Source organism: Hemitrygon akajei, chromosome 8 (genome assembly GCF_048418815.1).
Source record: "Hemitrygon akajei chromosome 8, sHemAka1.3, whole genome shotgun sequence".
In the NCBI taxonomy this organism is placed as follows: domain Eukaryota; kingdom Metazoa; phylum Chordata; class Chondrichthyes; order Myliobatiformes; family Dasyatidae; genus Hemitrygon; species Hemitrygon akajei.
The window spans coordinates 16,073,816-16,089,275 of record NC_133131.1 but is presented as its reverse complement, the minus strand read 5'-3'; the positions used below and the strand labels follow the sequence as shown (position 1 = coordinate 16,089,275).

Genomic DNA, 15,460 nt, shown 5'->3' with positions numbered 1-15,460 from the left:
TTGGTATGCATGTTAGAATTTTTAACTTGAGTTCATCCAGGTTCCTTCTGTGTGTTGCTCATGATTTCCAGTATCTGCAGAGTCTCTTGTATTTGGAATTTTTAACCCATTGTTTTGGGGATAAGGAAACAAGTCTTTTATCTTTCATAGCTCCAGCTGATCTTATAAACCTCAGCAGATATCACCCAAGAGCATATTTTTTCAATATTGATGTGGTTTCTCTGGCGAAACCCAACGTACTCCTGGAGAGGGCATCAGTGATCTGAGTCTTATGTAAATTTGAAGGGATAATTATTGTAAGCTGCAGAACTTGTGTAGATGAGTAAGCTGTAATTGGTAAAAGGCTGTATAACAGACCTTTCAGGCCCTGATAACTGTACCATCTCTGGCAGTGGTGTAAATCCTGCAGGAAATGGAACCAAGAAAAAACAAACGAGGAATAGATCAGTTTACTATACTGTCTTCTTACACGTTACTACTTCCAGATGTCGGGTTTGCACAGTACAGAGCTTCCTTTGTTGAATTAACTGTGAGGTGACAGTCATCTACTGGCTTTTCCAAATCCCAGTGTCAGGAACAGACAATGGATTATTTAGTCCAACAGGTACTTGTACTGGTCCCTTCCTATAATAATTCACAAATACATAATTTTTACGCTAAAGAAGCTGAATTTCAATTTGAACTGATGGCAGGTTAATATTTCAGTCGCCTTTTTAAAAACAAGCACCATTTCATCTGAATTGGTGATTGATACTGGCAAGCCTCCATTTATTGCCCACTCTTTTGAAGCCTAAATAGCTGCCGCTATTAAGTTGACTTCTTAGCCACTGTCGTACATTAAGAGTTAACCAACTGGGTAGGACTTATTTCTTATTGAAGATTATTGAATTGTACAGGGTTGAGAAATTTACATTTCATTTTGAGAAAAAAAGAATGACCTCCCTGAGGTCGTTTTCTTCTGAACAACTAAGTCAGTAGATGGGGGAAGGGGTGGTGGTGGGAGGGGGATGAAGGGAGGAGGACCGATGAAATTCATGGTCTAAAAGAATGACCAAAACACACCTTAGCAACATTTTAAAAGTATCTGGATGACCACTTGATGTAGTGCAGCCTACCAAACCTCAGAAGGACATGGATAGTTGATAGTACAGATATAACTGCTTGAGTTTTCAGAACAAAAGTAACGTACTTGTGCAGTAAATGGCACATTGGAAGCCGGAACTACCACAGATGTACACACACATGCATGTAGCTGCAGTCATCACAGTAAATGTGCCTGTAGGTAGCTAGCTCTATTAAAATGTGTTTTTAAAAATGCTTTAAGCTTCAGTTTTTAAAACTATATTTAATAGCTTTCAGGGTTGCAATTTACTGTTAACATACTTATTTCATTGACTCCATCAGTAATCTTTGAAAAGTTGGCGTTAATATTATTGCAAACTTTATATTAAGTGCAAGGAGTATAGCTGAAATCTTCAACAAAAATTAATTATATTTTAACTGAACTTGACTGATGACTGTCAGTGTTTGCTTCTCACACCTTTACTTGTTAATAGCCATTTAACCAGTGCCCCTGCTCTCAGGCTAAAACATCCAGCTTGTTGGTGTGTTCACAAAATGAGAAATTTGGGTAGCATGCCTGAGTTGTAAGAAACCTTTATTATACAAAGCAAAATGTTGCTATGGTACAGTTGATTCATTCGCCAGTGCTTAATATAAAAGCAATTTTCAAGACATCTATGGTAAAATTATTGATCATCAGACAAGAGTCTGAAGAAATTTCTCCCTATGCCACTTGTGTTAGAAACAGCAAGTAAGATGTTAGTTAATAACTAGGTACTGATTGTTCCTAAAATGTAATAGTACAAGTCCTCAGTAAAACACAATGGTTTTTGAACAATCAGGCAATGTAGATATCAGACCAAGTAACCTTTTGGTAGTAGCTGTATAATCTAGGGCAGGGGTTCCCAACCTAGGTAAAGGTCGGTTAATGGTAAAGGTCCATGGCATAAAAAAGGTCAGGAACCCCTAATCTAGGGTATAAGACAGGAATATATACTCTGAAGTTTAATAGAATCTTTGCAAAATTTGTTCAGGTTTAAAATTAGTTGCGTTTACAGGAGTGAAGGAACAAGTTAAACATGATACAGTATGTCTTAGTTTCTTGTATTTTAATGTTGTAAATTTATATGGGTGTTTAGTCCTTTGTTTTTCTTTTTGGTGTCTTGGAATTGGGTGAATGATATAAACGAGGTGTTTCTCCTACAAAGATATATCTATGGCAGTTGTATTCTCCTATGATAGACTGATAGGAAATAGCTTAAAGTCCCCATACTTTCAAAGTTCTGAAGTGAACTGAGATTCTTGCAAATTGGTTGGTAGTGGATAGAAACGTATTGGAGTATAGATAGATAGATAGATAGATACTTTATTCATCCCCATGGGGAAATTCAACTTTTTTCCAATGTCCCATACACTTGTTGTAGCAAAACTAATTACATACAATACTTAGCTCAGTAAAAAATATGATATGCATCTAAATCACTATCTCAAAAAGCATTAATAATAGCTTTTAAAAAGTTCTTAAGTCCTGGCGGTAGAATTGTAAAGCCTAATGGCATTGGAGAGTATTGACCTCTTCATCCTGTCTGAGGAGCATTGCATCGATAGTAACCTGTCGCTGAAACTGCTTCTCTGTCTCTGGATGGTGCTATGTAGAGGATGTTCAGAGTTATCCATAATTGACCGTAGCCTACTCAGCGCCCTTCGCTCAGCTACCGATGTTAAACTCTCCAGTACTTTGCCCACGACAGAGCCCGCCTTCCTTACCAGCTTATTAAGACGTGAGGCGTCCCTCTTCTTAATGCTTCCTCCCCAACACGCCACCACAAAGAAGAGGGCGCTCTCCACAACTGACCTATAGAACATCTTCAGCATCTCATTACAGACATTGAATGACGCCAACCTTCTTAGGAAGTACAGTCGACTCTGTGCCTTCCTGCACAAGGCATCTGTGTTGGCAGTCCAGTCTAGCTTCTCGTCTAACTGTACTCCCAGATACTTGTAGGTCTTAACCTACAAGTTATGCCTATGGGAATGGCAGTAAAGTAGAACCAGCTTAAGTTTAATTCCTAAACAAAGTAATGAAGTAGCTGACATTATTTATTGTCTGTGAGAATTAATGTGTGATTAAAATACATTATTAAATTGTTATTAAAGCAAAATACTTTCATTAAATGTTTTGTACTTGTCCTGTGAACTTGGAGATACATAATTGTTAAACCTAACAATAGCAGTTGCTTCAAGATTATTCTTGTATATATAAAATCAGGATTTATTTACAGTAGTGTACGGGTATATCCTTTAACTGAATGTGTTCTTAAAACAAGACTCTTTGTGCATGTTAATGATAATGTGTGATTGGTTTTAAACAGTTCTAAACTGTCCTTGCTTTTTTTTCAAATAATATATTTTAAAGGCTAGATTAAATTTAGTTTCTGTATGGCTTCTTTGAAGCAATATTTTTGTGTAAATGTGAGAGGACAGAGAGAAAATATTCAGGAAATATGTTTTTACTGAGTAGTTCCAAACTAAACACATTTCAACATAGGTCTGTAAAGGCAAATCTTTTGAAGTTAGATTCAGGAGCCATCAACAATAACATTCACCTTTTTGAGCATGGTCTATTGTAGATCATGTTTTTGGTGTGAATAAGAAGCAGATGTGATAGCTGACATGCGGTGTTTTTGTCGCTAATATCATTACCTTTGGAATGGATATGTTGGAAGCAGTGGTTAAGGGTGAAGAGAAGTTCATCTGTTGCTCCAGCCATTCCTATAATGACATTTTGCCTCTCCAGACGACAAATTAATATTGGACTAATTAATAGGAAGTGAAAATATGATATTTGAAACTTTTGCTTATGTATTTTTAAATCCTTTAACTCTCATGGAGTATTGTGCTGGCAAATCTTCCAGGTGTTATCATTTTATTATATCTGTGATTGGGAGGTTGTGTGAATCATTGTGTACAGCAGATTCTAGTGATAAATTAGACTTAGTTGCAATGAGAGCCTATGACCCTATAAAACCCTGCACACTGAAGAGCATTGTGGTAAATCCTAGTGGGAGATGGAGGGGATTGCAGAGATCAATGGTAGCCAGTTTTCCCGGAGAAGTGGAAGGGAGTTGTGAGGAGGGGTAATCCTCCCTCAAAGTGGAAATCCTCCCTCAAAGTGGATATTGTCATCCTCAAGCTTTCTGTGCCTGAATGATCGTGTGGGGAATTTACTCAACACCCGAGTACAAAGCCTCTTAGTGAAGTTTGGAATTATAAGATAGAAATCTTAGTTTGTGTGATTTTTTTTTCCAATGCCAGCAGGTCCATGACAGGCTTCATGAAAAGCATTTCTTTTTGGTGCTTTTCACACCCTTATTATCCCATAGTCCTTTATATCCGTTGGAGGACTTGAGTATATTAAGGAATTTGGCAGCATATTTGGGCTTAGCAAGTTTTTTCCAAGTATTTTGGTTGAGGGTTATTAAGTGAGTAGGATTTCTGGGATAATTCACTTCAAAATCATTTATGGGCTGAGTTTAATATATAATTCAGAATACAGTGGTGAAATGTCAACATTAATTTTGTTCAAATCTATGGAATGCCACATAAACCTACAATCTTCTTGCTCAAGTGAGAATGTCATTCCATTGTGCCACAGCAGAAAATTTGCAATCAAACCTGATTTTCTCTCTACCTAGTATCTGCACACTTCCATTTATCATATATGCTGAATGTACTTGTGGTTTAACCTGAGACTTCCTCTATAATGGGCTGCTTTTGGAAGCAAACTAGAAGGAATCTCAATTTGGTTGTCATTATAGTTAAAAGTTTCCTCATTTCCATCAATAATTGAATTGTTTCCAGAGTGAACGGTATCCAGTGTCATGCAACATGGCCAAGGAAGTGCCAGTACCTTATTGTCCAAAGACCACCTACTGTATGTAACCCTAGCATTCATTTCCCATGAAAACCAGATGCTCCCTTGTTGTGTACAACTGTTGATAAAGCCTTGCATTTGTAAGGTTTGCAGTGAGCCATGTAAGTTCAAGATGAAATTTATAAAACGTTTCTCATTTCGTTTTGAAATCAAAACTGCTCCAAGGGTTCAACTGCTGGTTTTCATAGCACTATGATATGTGTAAAATAATTGCAAGTTATTTTAATGAAATAATAGCTGACTGCAGAGATGAGGCTCTTCAAAATAAACTCCTAATACTACCATAGCTTAGGAGCATTTTGAGGGGGGCAGCTGTGGATATATTTTTCAATTCTTTCATTATGCAGTAAATGAATATTCCATGGTAGATTTGACCTTTGTTGTATGCCGGGACTTTTATCAAATATAAATTTTGTTACAAATTAAAATTATGAAGTACAAGAATATAAGTTTATATTCTTTGGATTCTTTACATTAGCTTGCTTTCAAGAGCTCTAACTCATGTTCTCAGTATTATTTCTCTTAATTATTATATTTTTATTGTATTTGTTCTGTTTGTCTTTTGCACTTTGGTTGTCAGTCTTTGAGTGTGGCTTTTCATTGATTCTATTGTATTACTTTGTTCTACTGTGAATGCTTGCAAGAAAATGAATCTCGGGGCAGTGTATGGTGGCATATACATCTTTCAATCTTAAAGAAAAAGGTACTGGCAAAAAAGGACTGACATAATAACTACCCATCTCCCATCCCAAACTGAAGATATTTTAGTGTTTCTTTTGTTGTTGCAATGGAATTTACTTTCAAGCTTTAAAATAAATTTTTTTAATCTCACTGATTATACAACAGGTTTTGATGTTCTATTATTTACAGGATAAATATCATTGTAGTAACAGCACACCTACATGCCTTTGCTGCGTTATGAGCCATAAAATCAGGAATAACCTGCTTTTCGTTTCCATTTATGTTGTTTAGTTTGTGCAGGTTGTTGGGATGGAAGTCTCATTTTCTTGTAAGAAACCACTCATCCTTCACTGCAAAATGAGTTTCAGTTGAGTGCAATTACACAGGACCAGAGTGCCCATAATTATGTGCTGTTTGGCACCATATTGATAGTCTCATTCAAGAAGCTAGAGATGTCTGAGTGTATCATCCTGAATTTGGTTTAGAAGGGTTTAAAAACAAAGCAGTGATTGGCTGGACTGGTTTATAATGGTTGTAGTGGCTAGGATTCCACATGCAGTATTAACCAGAAACATAAGCATAGTTTACGTTCAAGCCAAAGTAACATTGGAGCCAAGGGTTTACTGAGGCTACACAGTTTGTACATAACTTATTTATCAAAAATTTCCAAATTACACACTTAACAAAAAACATATTCTGTTATATATGACCTCTAAATGACTTTATGGGGATCATTTTTTAAAATTAAAATATTTATTCATGTTATCACAAAGAACAAAAAAGACAAATTTGGCTTTGTATTCAACCAAGATAAATGTAGCCAATGCAAATGTAATTGTGATATGTGTTCTGAATCTGATACTCTGACTGCTGCACGTTGGCTCTCATTTTCAGTGCTGGTTTCAATCCATAAATTAGTAAAACAGGGGAGTAGGTCTGTTTTTGTAGGACAAGGTTACTGAAGTTTCCTATGATTTATATTTCTTTGCACTTTCACGTACTTTGTAAGGAGGCTGCCTCTCGGAATGAATTGGACAGTTTCATTGATTTGTGGAAGGACAGAGGAGCAAAAGAGAAATGAAAATGAGGTTGGGTTGGGTAGCCTTCTGTAGTCATTAAGTGGCTAGTGACCTGCATTTTGTTCACAAGTGATAGGACCTACCGCCTGACTGATTATATTTTATCCATCTGCCTCTTCCTAGTCATCACAGTGTCAATGAAGGGTGCTGGGCTGTGTTGTGATTGGGGGGAAAGTATGTTGGGGGAGGGGTAGGAACTAAATTGGACTTTAGTCGAAAGGAATGTTAAGATGGAAACTTAAAAAGAGAATTCTTTGTCAGAATATTCCCTCCCTGGAAAACATGGCGATTATAATGGGTGGCTCCTTGTAACACCCAGCTATCTAAATTTAGAATTGGATTCCAAACGACATAGTGAGAGTTTATGGCATGCAGGAGCACAAGAAATTTAATGCTTTTGAAAATTAGAAGGTCAAGAGGTTTGTACCAGTGGGCCTTGTATTACAAGGCATGAGAACGTGCGTGTCATCTTAAGAACAGTTCCACAAAGAAATTGTTATGTGCTTGTTTCTTAATGCCCAAATACACACTAACCATAAAAAGGATTGCCTTATTTTTATGCTGCCGTCAGAACTGGGACTCTGGTAATCAGACATTTTTGGGTGTTGGTTATAGCTTGTGGCTGTCTTGCCCCTTCACCTTGAGAAATGTGGAAAATCCCACACAGTGGAATGTGTTTCCTGTGCACAGTGAGTAGGCTGGGTCTCTGGTCCTGTAGTAAGCACTAAGTATTTTTCCACACGGTGAAAGGAGCATTCCTTCCCTAGCAGCCATCAGAGATCAAGGTTGTCTGTTTTTCAAGAAGTAACTTGGTGTCAGAAAAGATTAAATTTATCTGTAAAAACGCTCAATAAAAGAAAGTTTAGGAAAAATAAAGTAATGCAACACACTGCTCGAGGAATTCAGTAATGTTAGGTTTATTGATTAAAAATCCAAATGCTTCATTACTTTCACTGAGGTAAAGTGTAGGATGTGTGATCTCTCTGGTCCTTTCTATTCCTTACCAGTCAGACTATGTTAAAGTTGTCCCCTTAAAGCCCAAACTTTTTGAACTGGATGCTTGGATGAGTTGCAGTTTTTAGACTAGATGCCTGAGAAGCTGGTTCCTCTGGCTAGATTGTCTCATACTAGGGACACAGGCTCAGAAGAAGTAGTTGGAGATTTAGGGCTTGGATGAGGAAAAATTCCTTTACTCAGAATTGTGAATTTTTAAAAGAGCATTTTCAAAACTCGAATCAATAGATTGTTGGGCACTAAGGAAATGGTTAGGTGAGGGGATCAGGCAGAAATCTGAAAATGGATTGTTTGGTAATTGATTTGGAGAGCTTGGAGGATGAATCAGAATCAGGTTTATTATCACCAGTATGTGTTGTGAAATTTGTTAACTTAGCAGCAGCAGTTCAATGCAATAAATAGTATAGAAGAAGAGAAAATAAATAAGTAAATCAATTACAGTATAAGTATATAGAATAGATTAAAAATTGTGCAAAATTAGAAATAATATATACCTGTATTAAAAAAAAGTGAGGTAGTGTTCACAGGTTCAATGTCCATTTAGGAGTCGGATAGTAGAGGGGAAGAAGCTGTTCCCAAATCGCTGAGTGTGTGCCTTCAGGCTTCTGTATCTCCTACCTGATGGTAACAGTGAGAAAAGGGCATGCCCTGGGTGCTGGAGGTCCCTAATAATAGACACTGCCTTTCTAAGACACCTCTAAGGTGTCCAGGGTACTTTGTAGACTGGTACCCAACAATGAGCCGACTAAATTTACAACCCTCTGCAGCTTCTTTCAGTCGTGTGTAGTAGCCTCTCTCCCTCCCCCCCCCCCCCCCAACCAGACAGTGATGCAGCCTGTCAGAATGCTCTCCACGGTATAACTATAGAAGTTTTTGATTGTATTTGTTGACATACTAAATCTCTTCAAGCTCCTAATGAAGTCTTGTCTTGTCTTCTTTATAACTGCATCGATATATTTGAGAACAGGTTAGGTCCTCAGAGATCTTGACACCCAGGAACTTGAAATCTCATTCTCTCCACTTCTGATCCCTCTATGAAGATTGGTATGCGTTGCTTTGTCTTACCCTTCCTGAAGTCCACAATCACCTCTCTTGTCTTGCTGACATTGAGTACAAGGTTGTTCCACTTGTTGCCATATCTTGCTCCTGGATGCACTCTTGTCTCCATCTGAGATTCTACCAACAATGGTTGTATCATTAGCAAATTTATAGATGATATTTGAGCTATGCCTAGCCACACAGTGATGGGTATAGAGTGATTGGAGCAGTGGGCTAAGCACACACCTCTGAGGTGCACCAGTGTTGATTGTCAGCAAGGAGGAGATATTATCACCAATCCGCACAGATCATGGTCTTCTGGTTAGGAAGCTGAGGATCCAATTGCAGAGGGTGGTACAATAACTTGCACTTAAGTTCTCATCTATTCTTGTATTCTGTTTAAGAATACAATGAAAGACTTGGGATAAGGGATTGGCTAATTAGGGCTTAGATGAGAAGAAATTCCCTTACTTTGGAGATTTATGAATCTTGAGAATTTTCAAACCTAGAAGTCTGTGGATTCTTAGTAAGTACTTTGACTTGTCCCAGTGGCTCAAAAATATTGTAAATGAATACCAGTGCCATGCATGCAAGGTGGGTCCTTCAGTGGACAACACTATGGTGCAGCAGTTGGCACTGCTGCTTGCAGCTCCAGAGACTGGGCTCAATTCTGATCTGTTAGAGTTTGCTCATTCCTCCAGTGACCACGTAGGTTTCCTCCAAGTGCTCTGTTTCCTCTTCCAGTCCAAGGAAGTACTGTTAGGTTAATTGGCAATGACAGATTGCCCTTTGTATAGATAGCGACAGAAAGGGTCAGGGCAGGGATGCAATAGAAAGTAAATTGAAGGACTACAGGAAAATATAGCAAAATGGAATTGATTTGATAGGGTTTCCTTTAGCTGGAGCTGAAGATGCTCCATCTGCATCATGATATGTGAGTAATCTCTGTGATAAGCTGCTTTGCAGTGGGATAGTGATTGTGATGTTATGTTTGGCCTGTGGGTTAGGAAGGGAAATAATGGTAAATTTTGATCATTTCTGCTGGTTAGTTTGCATTCTTTTGTGGGTGTAGGTACATTGCACAATGACAGGGTTAGATTATGCAGGCTAAAGCCCACCTACATGGATAGCAGTTCTCTAACTCTCACTGTCACAGTTCCTTTGTGAATAACCAAAATGCCCAATGCGTATAGAATAAATTCACTTCAATGAATGGACTCTGGAGCAGAAAAGGAGATTCAAGGAAAAAAGGACAAAAGAAAAGGAGAGAAAGAAGGCAGTCAAATGCATTTCTAGTGTTTTGTGTCCAGCAATTTTTCAAAAATGAGTTATTCTTCAGTGACAAAAGGACTATAAACAATTATAGCATAGCCAGAACAGCTACATTTTTGTATGGCAGGTTTAAGTACAAATAGCTGTGTGGTCCATGTGTAAGTTCATTGTATAGAATACATTTTACTGAATGTTACTAAGCAGGCAGGACTACTTCATGGAAGACAGAGGGGCAGATTTGCAGCTGTCAGGCTTACATGAACTTTTATAACTTTCTTTTTAAATCATGTACATGAAAACACTTTTTTTTAATTTCAAACTGGCTAACAGTATAAGGTTGAGTCCATAAGTACACCCAGCAGCCAATTTATTAGTTACCTCTTGTATCCAATAAAGTGGCCACTGAGTGCCTTTTTGCTGCTGTCGCCCATCTACTTCAAGTTGTGCACTCTGAGATGCTCTTCTGCACATCACTGTTGTAACGTGTGCTTATTTGAATTATTGTCACCTTCCTGTCAGCTTGAACCAGTCACCTAGATGACATTTCATCCCCATGCAGATGTTTGGTCTGAACAACAACTGAATCTCTCGACCACGTCTGCATGCTTTTGTGCATTGACTTGCTGCCACATGATTGGCTGATTGGATATTTCCATTAAAGTAGAGGTGTACATAATAAGGTGGCCACAGAGTATAAAAATTCAGGGTGCATCTGTGGGAGGAAAGTAATTATATGAAAATAAAGGAGGAACAATTATTTTTTCCTACAGATACTGCTTGACTGCAGAGCTCCTCTAGCAGATTGTTAATTGCTTTAGATTCCAGTTTCTCTCATCTCTTTTTTTCCTCCAGTTTCTAATTGTCCATCATCGAGAAACTATTCTAACTGGCCTTTCATCAGAAAAAGTGACAGATTTCAATCAAAATGTTGGGGTTTCAGCTGCTGAATAATTAGTTTTCTTGGTACCTGGAATCTTGAAAATCTCTGAAGGAGTTCAGTGGATAAGTCAAGTGTCATCCTGCTCTCATAGAAGTGGAAACTTTAACATTTAAGGTTGCCGATTTTGTTGTGGCTAGGCAGATAATATTGATTAAAGTAGTTGAGTTGTGTAAGTGAAAGCTACTGAAGACTTGCAGAGGAAAATTGAAGTTTGTTGATAGAGAAAGGGAGTAGGGGAATCATGTAATGTAAGAATATCAAATTGGAAAAGCAGAGCAAATGGCCTGTCTTGTGCTGTATATTCGATGTAATTTGTAGGTGAATTCACACAACCTAGCTGAAGCAATAATTGAATGCCTATTTATACAGCCAGGTGAAAGAAAGTTTTGTCTGGATAGAATTTCATTGGACAGGTCTAAACACTTGCTCATCAAAATAAATACCTACATTTTGTTAATAAACTATATTGTGAACTATATTGATTTGAAAACGTGATTACTGAAATTGTGGTGTTTACCAACATAAGAAATGTTCCTTGTTCAAAATATATTGGAAATATTTTAAAGTCTTGCCTGTGCCTTTCAAACATTATTGTGGCTTTGTTCAATTTGGACACTATAGTCAGTTGTACATGGTATTTTGCTTAAGCCCTTAAAATGTCAATGGATGACTGTTTATTCACAATCAACTGGAATGCGATTTGTTTTACATTTGGCTCCTTATCATCCAGTTGAATTAATTCTCCATCAGAGTTGCGTGAAAATAGATTTGAATATCAAGCTTGCCATTTTCTCTGGAACCCTTAAAAAGAAAAAGCTCCTGTCTAACATTCAAGACACAAGAGCACTGCTTGTCTTTTTGAATGACAGCCATCTGGGTTTGAGATCTTGTAAATTTGCAGAATTCCACAGCCTGCTGCCGTTGGCAGTTGACATTTCCAGATCACAGTTCAAAATGTGCAAGTTGGGTATAGTTAAAACCCTAGAATAATTGACTTTCTGTTTCATAGGAAAATGGCTGTTAAATCAGTGTGTTTCCATTGGAAAGTGTATGCAAATACAGAGGGTAGCAATGGAATATGATATGATGTCCTTAATATGTAATTACTGGCTTTTGTCCTGCAGTGTTTGTGAGAGTGAGTGAGAGGTAACATTTTCAGGAATAAAACCCTGTCTACGGTATTGGATATTTATTTGGAGTATGGGGTAGAATTGCTTGATAGTTCTGAGATTAGATTTCATAAATAAGCAATACAAAAAGGAAGAATTCGTTTCTCCCCTCTAAGTCTGGAAGTCTAACATATGAAGGAGAAGATGACCTTGTTTAGACTGGAAAAGCGCCTCATCCGTTTTTACTGATCACCATTTCAACTTCATCTATTTGAAAACGGGCTCTCCTTGGTAATTATTCCAGGTTCAGACAAAATCGGAAGCTGGACTGTCAGTAATTAGACCACAGCAGCAGAATGTAAATAAGATCAAATAAAAATTATTACAGCTAATTAACAACAGATATTTGAAACTGAGCCATGGGGTTTTTATTTGTTACAGATTCCGATCAGTTCAGTAAAAAGAAATTGGAAAATCATGGAATTAACCATTTGAGTGCTGAATTTCTGAGCACATATTTTGAAAGAGAAATGGTTTGTACTAAGATATCTATGAATGAGGATACTAATGGCATTTTATTAATCAAATGATCCCCCCTGAATGTGCATAAATACGATTTTTCCCAAAAAATCAGAGTAGCCTGCCAGTAAGCTATTTATTCTTCTTTGTATCTCAGTGGAGGGATTCAGCATTGAATCAGTCAGAATTTCCCCTCATGGTTTTTCCCAGTAGAGCTCCCAATATTATTGGTAATGCTGTAGCCTGCTGGTGGGAATAGGCAGTTCATATTATGAAGGAAATGTTGGAGTTATCTTTGGGTGCACATTTTTATTTTTCCCTGCAACACACTGCTTAGCTTTGGCATATTTTGGTTATGATTGGCTCAAGGCTCAGAATGGTTCAATTACTTATCTCTTCACCCCTTTCTGCACTTCCTAGATCAATCAGTCCAAGAACATATGGTGTTTCTTGACTTACTACTTTCATTGTCACTTGCAAAGACTTCAAAGCTCAACACCCACAACATTTACTCTGGCAGTGTTAAACCCTCATAGCGCTTGTAACCTAGTAATGGTGAGGATTGTTATTATAGAGAGGAATGCTGCCAGTTTTGCGAATTTAATAAATTCGATAAAGTAAGCCGTCCTCCTTTCATATAAATGGTTTGAGCATGTACATTTTTCTCAACTGAATCTGAATTAGAATCAGGTTTATTATCACTGATGTATGTCACGAAATTTGTTGTTTTGCACAGCAGTATAATGCAATACGTAACATATACAATAAGTTACAATGAGAAACATATAAAATTATGAATAAATAGTGTTCTTGAGGTTATGGACTGTTCAGAAATCCGACGGCAAAGTGAAAGGTGCTGTTGCTAAAACACTGAATGTGTGACTTCAGGTTCCTATACCACCTCCACGATGGTAGTAATGAGTGGAGGCCATGTCCTGGATTGTGAGGATTCTTAGTAATGAATGCTGCCTTCGTGACCTTTCGAATGTGTCCTCAATGGTGAGGATGCTCATGCCCTTAATAGAGCTGGCTGAGTTTACAGTTTTGCCGGTTTTTTTCTGATCCTGGGCATTGACACCTCCATACCAGATGGTGATGTAGCCGGTTAGAATGCTCTCCATGATGCACATGTAGAAACTTGCTGGAGTCCTCAGTGACATACCAAACCTCACAAACTCCTAATGAAATATAGCATCCGGAGCAAGGCGGTGAGGACTAACAGTGGAAGTTGGGAGATTACCCCACCATGGTAGAAGGCATACTGTTGGCAACAGGAGTTTGGGTCAGGCTGGAGTCGAGGTATGTGTGTGACTGGTGGGGGCAGCGAATGGTGAGGGAAAGAACGGGAGAAAGTAGAAGGAACGAAGAGGTTGGGGTGTGAAGGGGAAGTGGGAGAGTGAAGGAGAAGGAGCTGAGAGAAGATAAAAGAAAGAAAGACTTTGAGATGGCAAGTGAGTGAAAGGGACAGGGGAGTATAGGGGTGAAACTGAAAGGGAGTAAGGGAAAGAGAGTGAGTTAATGGCTGCCAAGAGTGGGTTGAGTAAAGGGGGAAGCTGCTAAGGGGGGATATTGAAGGGGGCAGCTAAGGGAATGAATAAAGAGGGAGTGCTGAGAAAGAGGAGTGCAGGAAATGGGGGAGTAACTGGACTGTTGAGAGGGAGCAGGTGGCTGAAGTGGGTGGAAGCTGAGAGGAAGGGTGAATGAAGGGGAAGGGATGGTGAGGAGTGACTGAGGTGGAAGTGAGCTGAGAGGTGAGTGATTTGAAGGGGGAGAGCAGAGAAATGGGTGAGTGAAAAGAGGGTACTGAGAGAAAAGATGAAAGAGAGATGGCTGATTAAAGGTGGCTAAAACTAAAATGTAGGTGGTAAAGGAGCTGAATAATAACAATTAGGGATGGAGTTTAACTAGAGGACTTAGGATAGGACAACGTGGGAAGGTGCTGCGGAAGAGTGTGTGGACAAGAATATTTTTGTATCCATATGTGTGCACATGCACTAAGTCTGTGTAGTAGAGCCTGATCTCCAGTCACTCTGAACCCCATTATCACATCCCTTTGCCATTGGATCAAGACCTCACTTGGTCCAGGCCGTCTTCTAGTTTGGTTAACAGAAGTATCATCTGGCTTGGTTCACATTTATTTATTTTATTTGTGGGAACGTACAGTGCGTAATTACTATAATCACTACTCTTCAAGAGATTCTTCATCAGCTTCAGTTTGCTTTGGAATATCTGAAGATTGTGAAAGGCACCACATAAAAACAAGACTTCTTTTCACTATAACTGCAGGACACTGGCTTTTATCAGTTAGTATTATACATTGCTCCTCTTGAGTTTACTGGAGGTTTGGGCTACATACGTATTACTGCAACATTGCATAGTATGGGTAGAGTTTTAAACTACCACACTGTAAAAGTTTGAGAGTTGTTGAAGTGGTTTCTGCAGAAAGTGTTGATGCATGAAATTTTATTGAAGGATGAGCCATGTTGCCTGCCAGTTCTGTTTGGTGTTTACTCTAGGGAAAGGGAAGTGTGCTGGTTGGTACACACTGAGGGGAAGGGAGTGACTGGAAGCCATAAAAAATATTCACCCAAGCAAAAACATTATAAAGGTCTGCTATTTGGTTCTAATAACTTAGGAAAGAATACTTATTCTATTACTTCATCTTCAGTTTGAAGTAAAACTATGAATATTTTCATTCTCTAATATTGGATCTCCTATACTTTCTGTCTTTTTGATTTTTTAAACTCTTGTTGAATGTTTGCAGAAACATTGTTGGAGGGAAAACCATTGTGCTTTGTCCATGCCTTGTTTG

The 15,460-nt window shown here is 38.3% G+C and overlaps 1 protein-coding gene across 1 annotated transcript in view; it reads left to right on the top strand.

Moving 5' to 3' along the window:
• vps53 (VPS53 subunit of GARP complex) overlaps positions 1-15,460 on the top strand; it is a 274,888-nt gene that overhangs the window by 40,696 nt on the left and 218,732 nt on the right. The window lies entirely within an intron of this gene.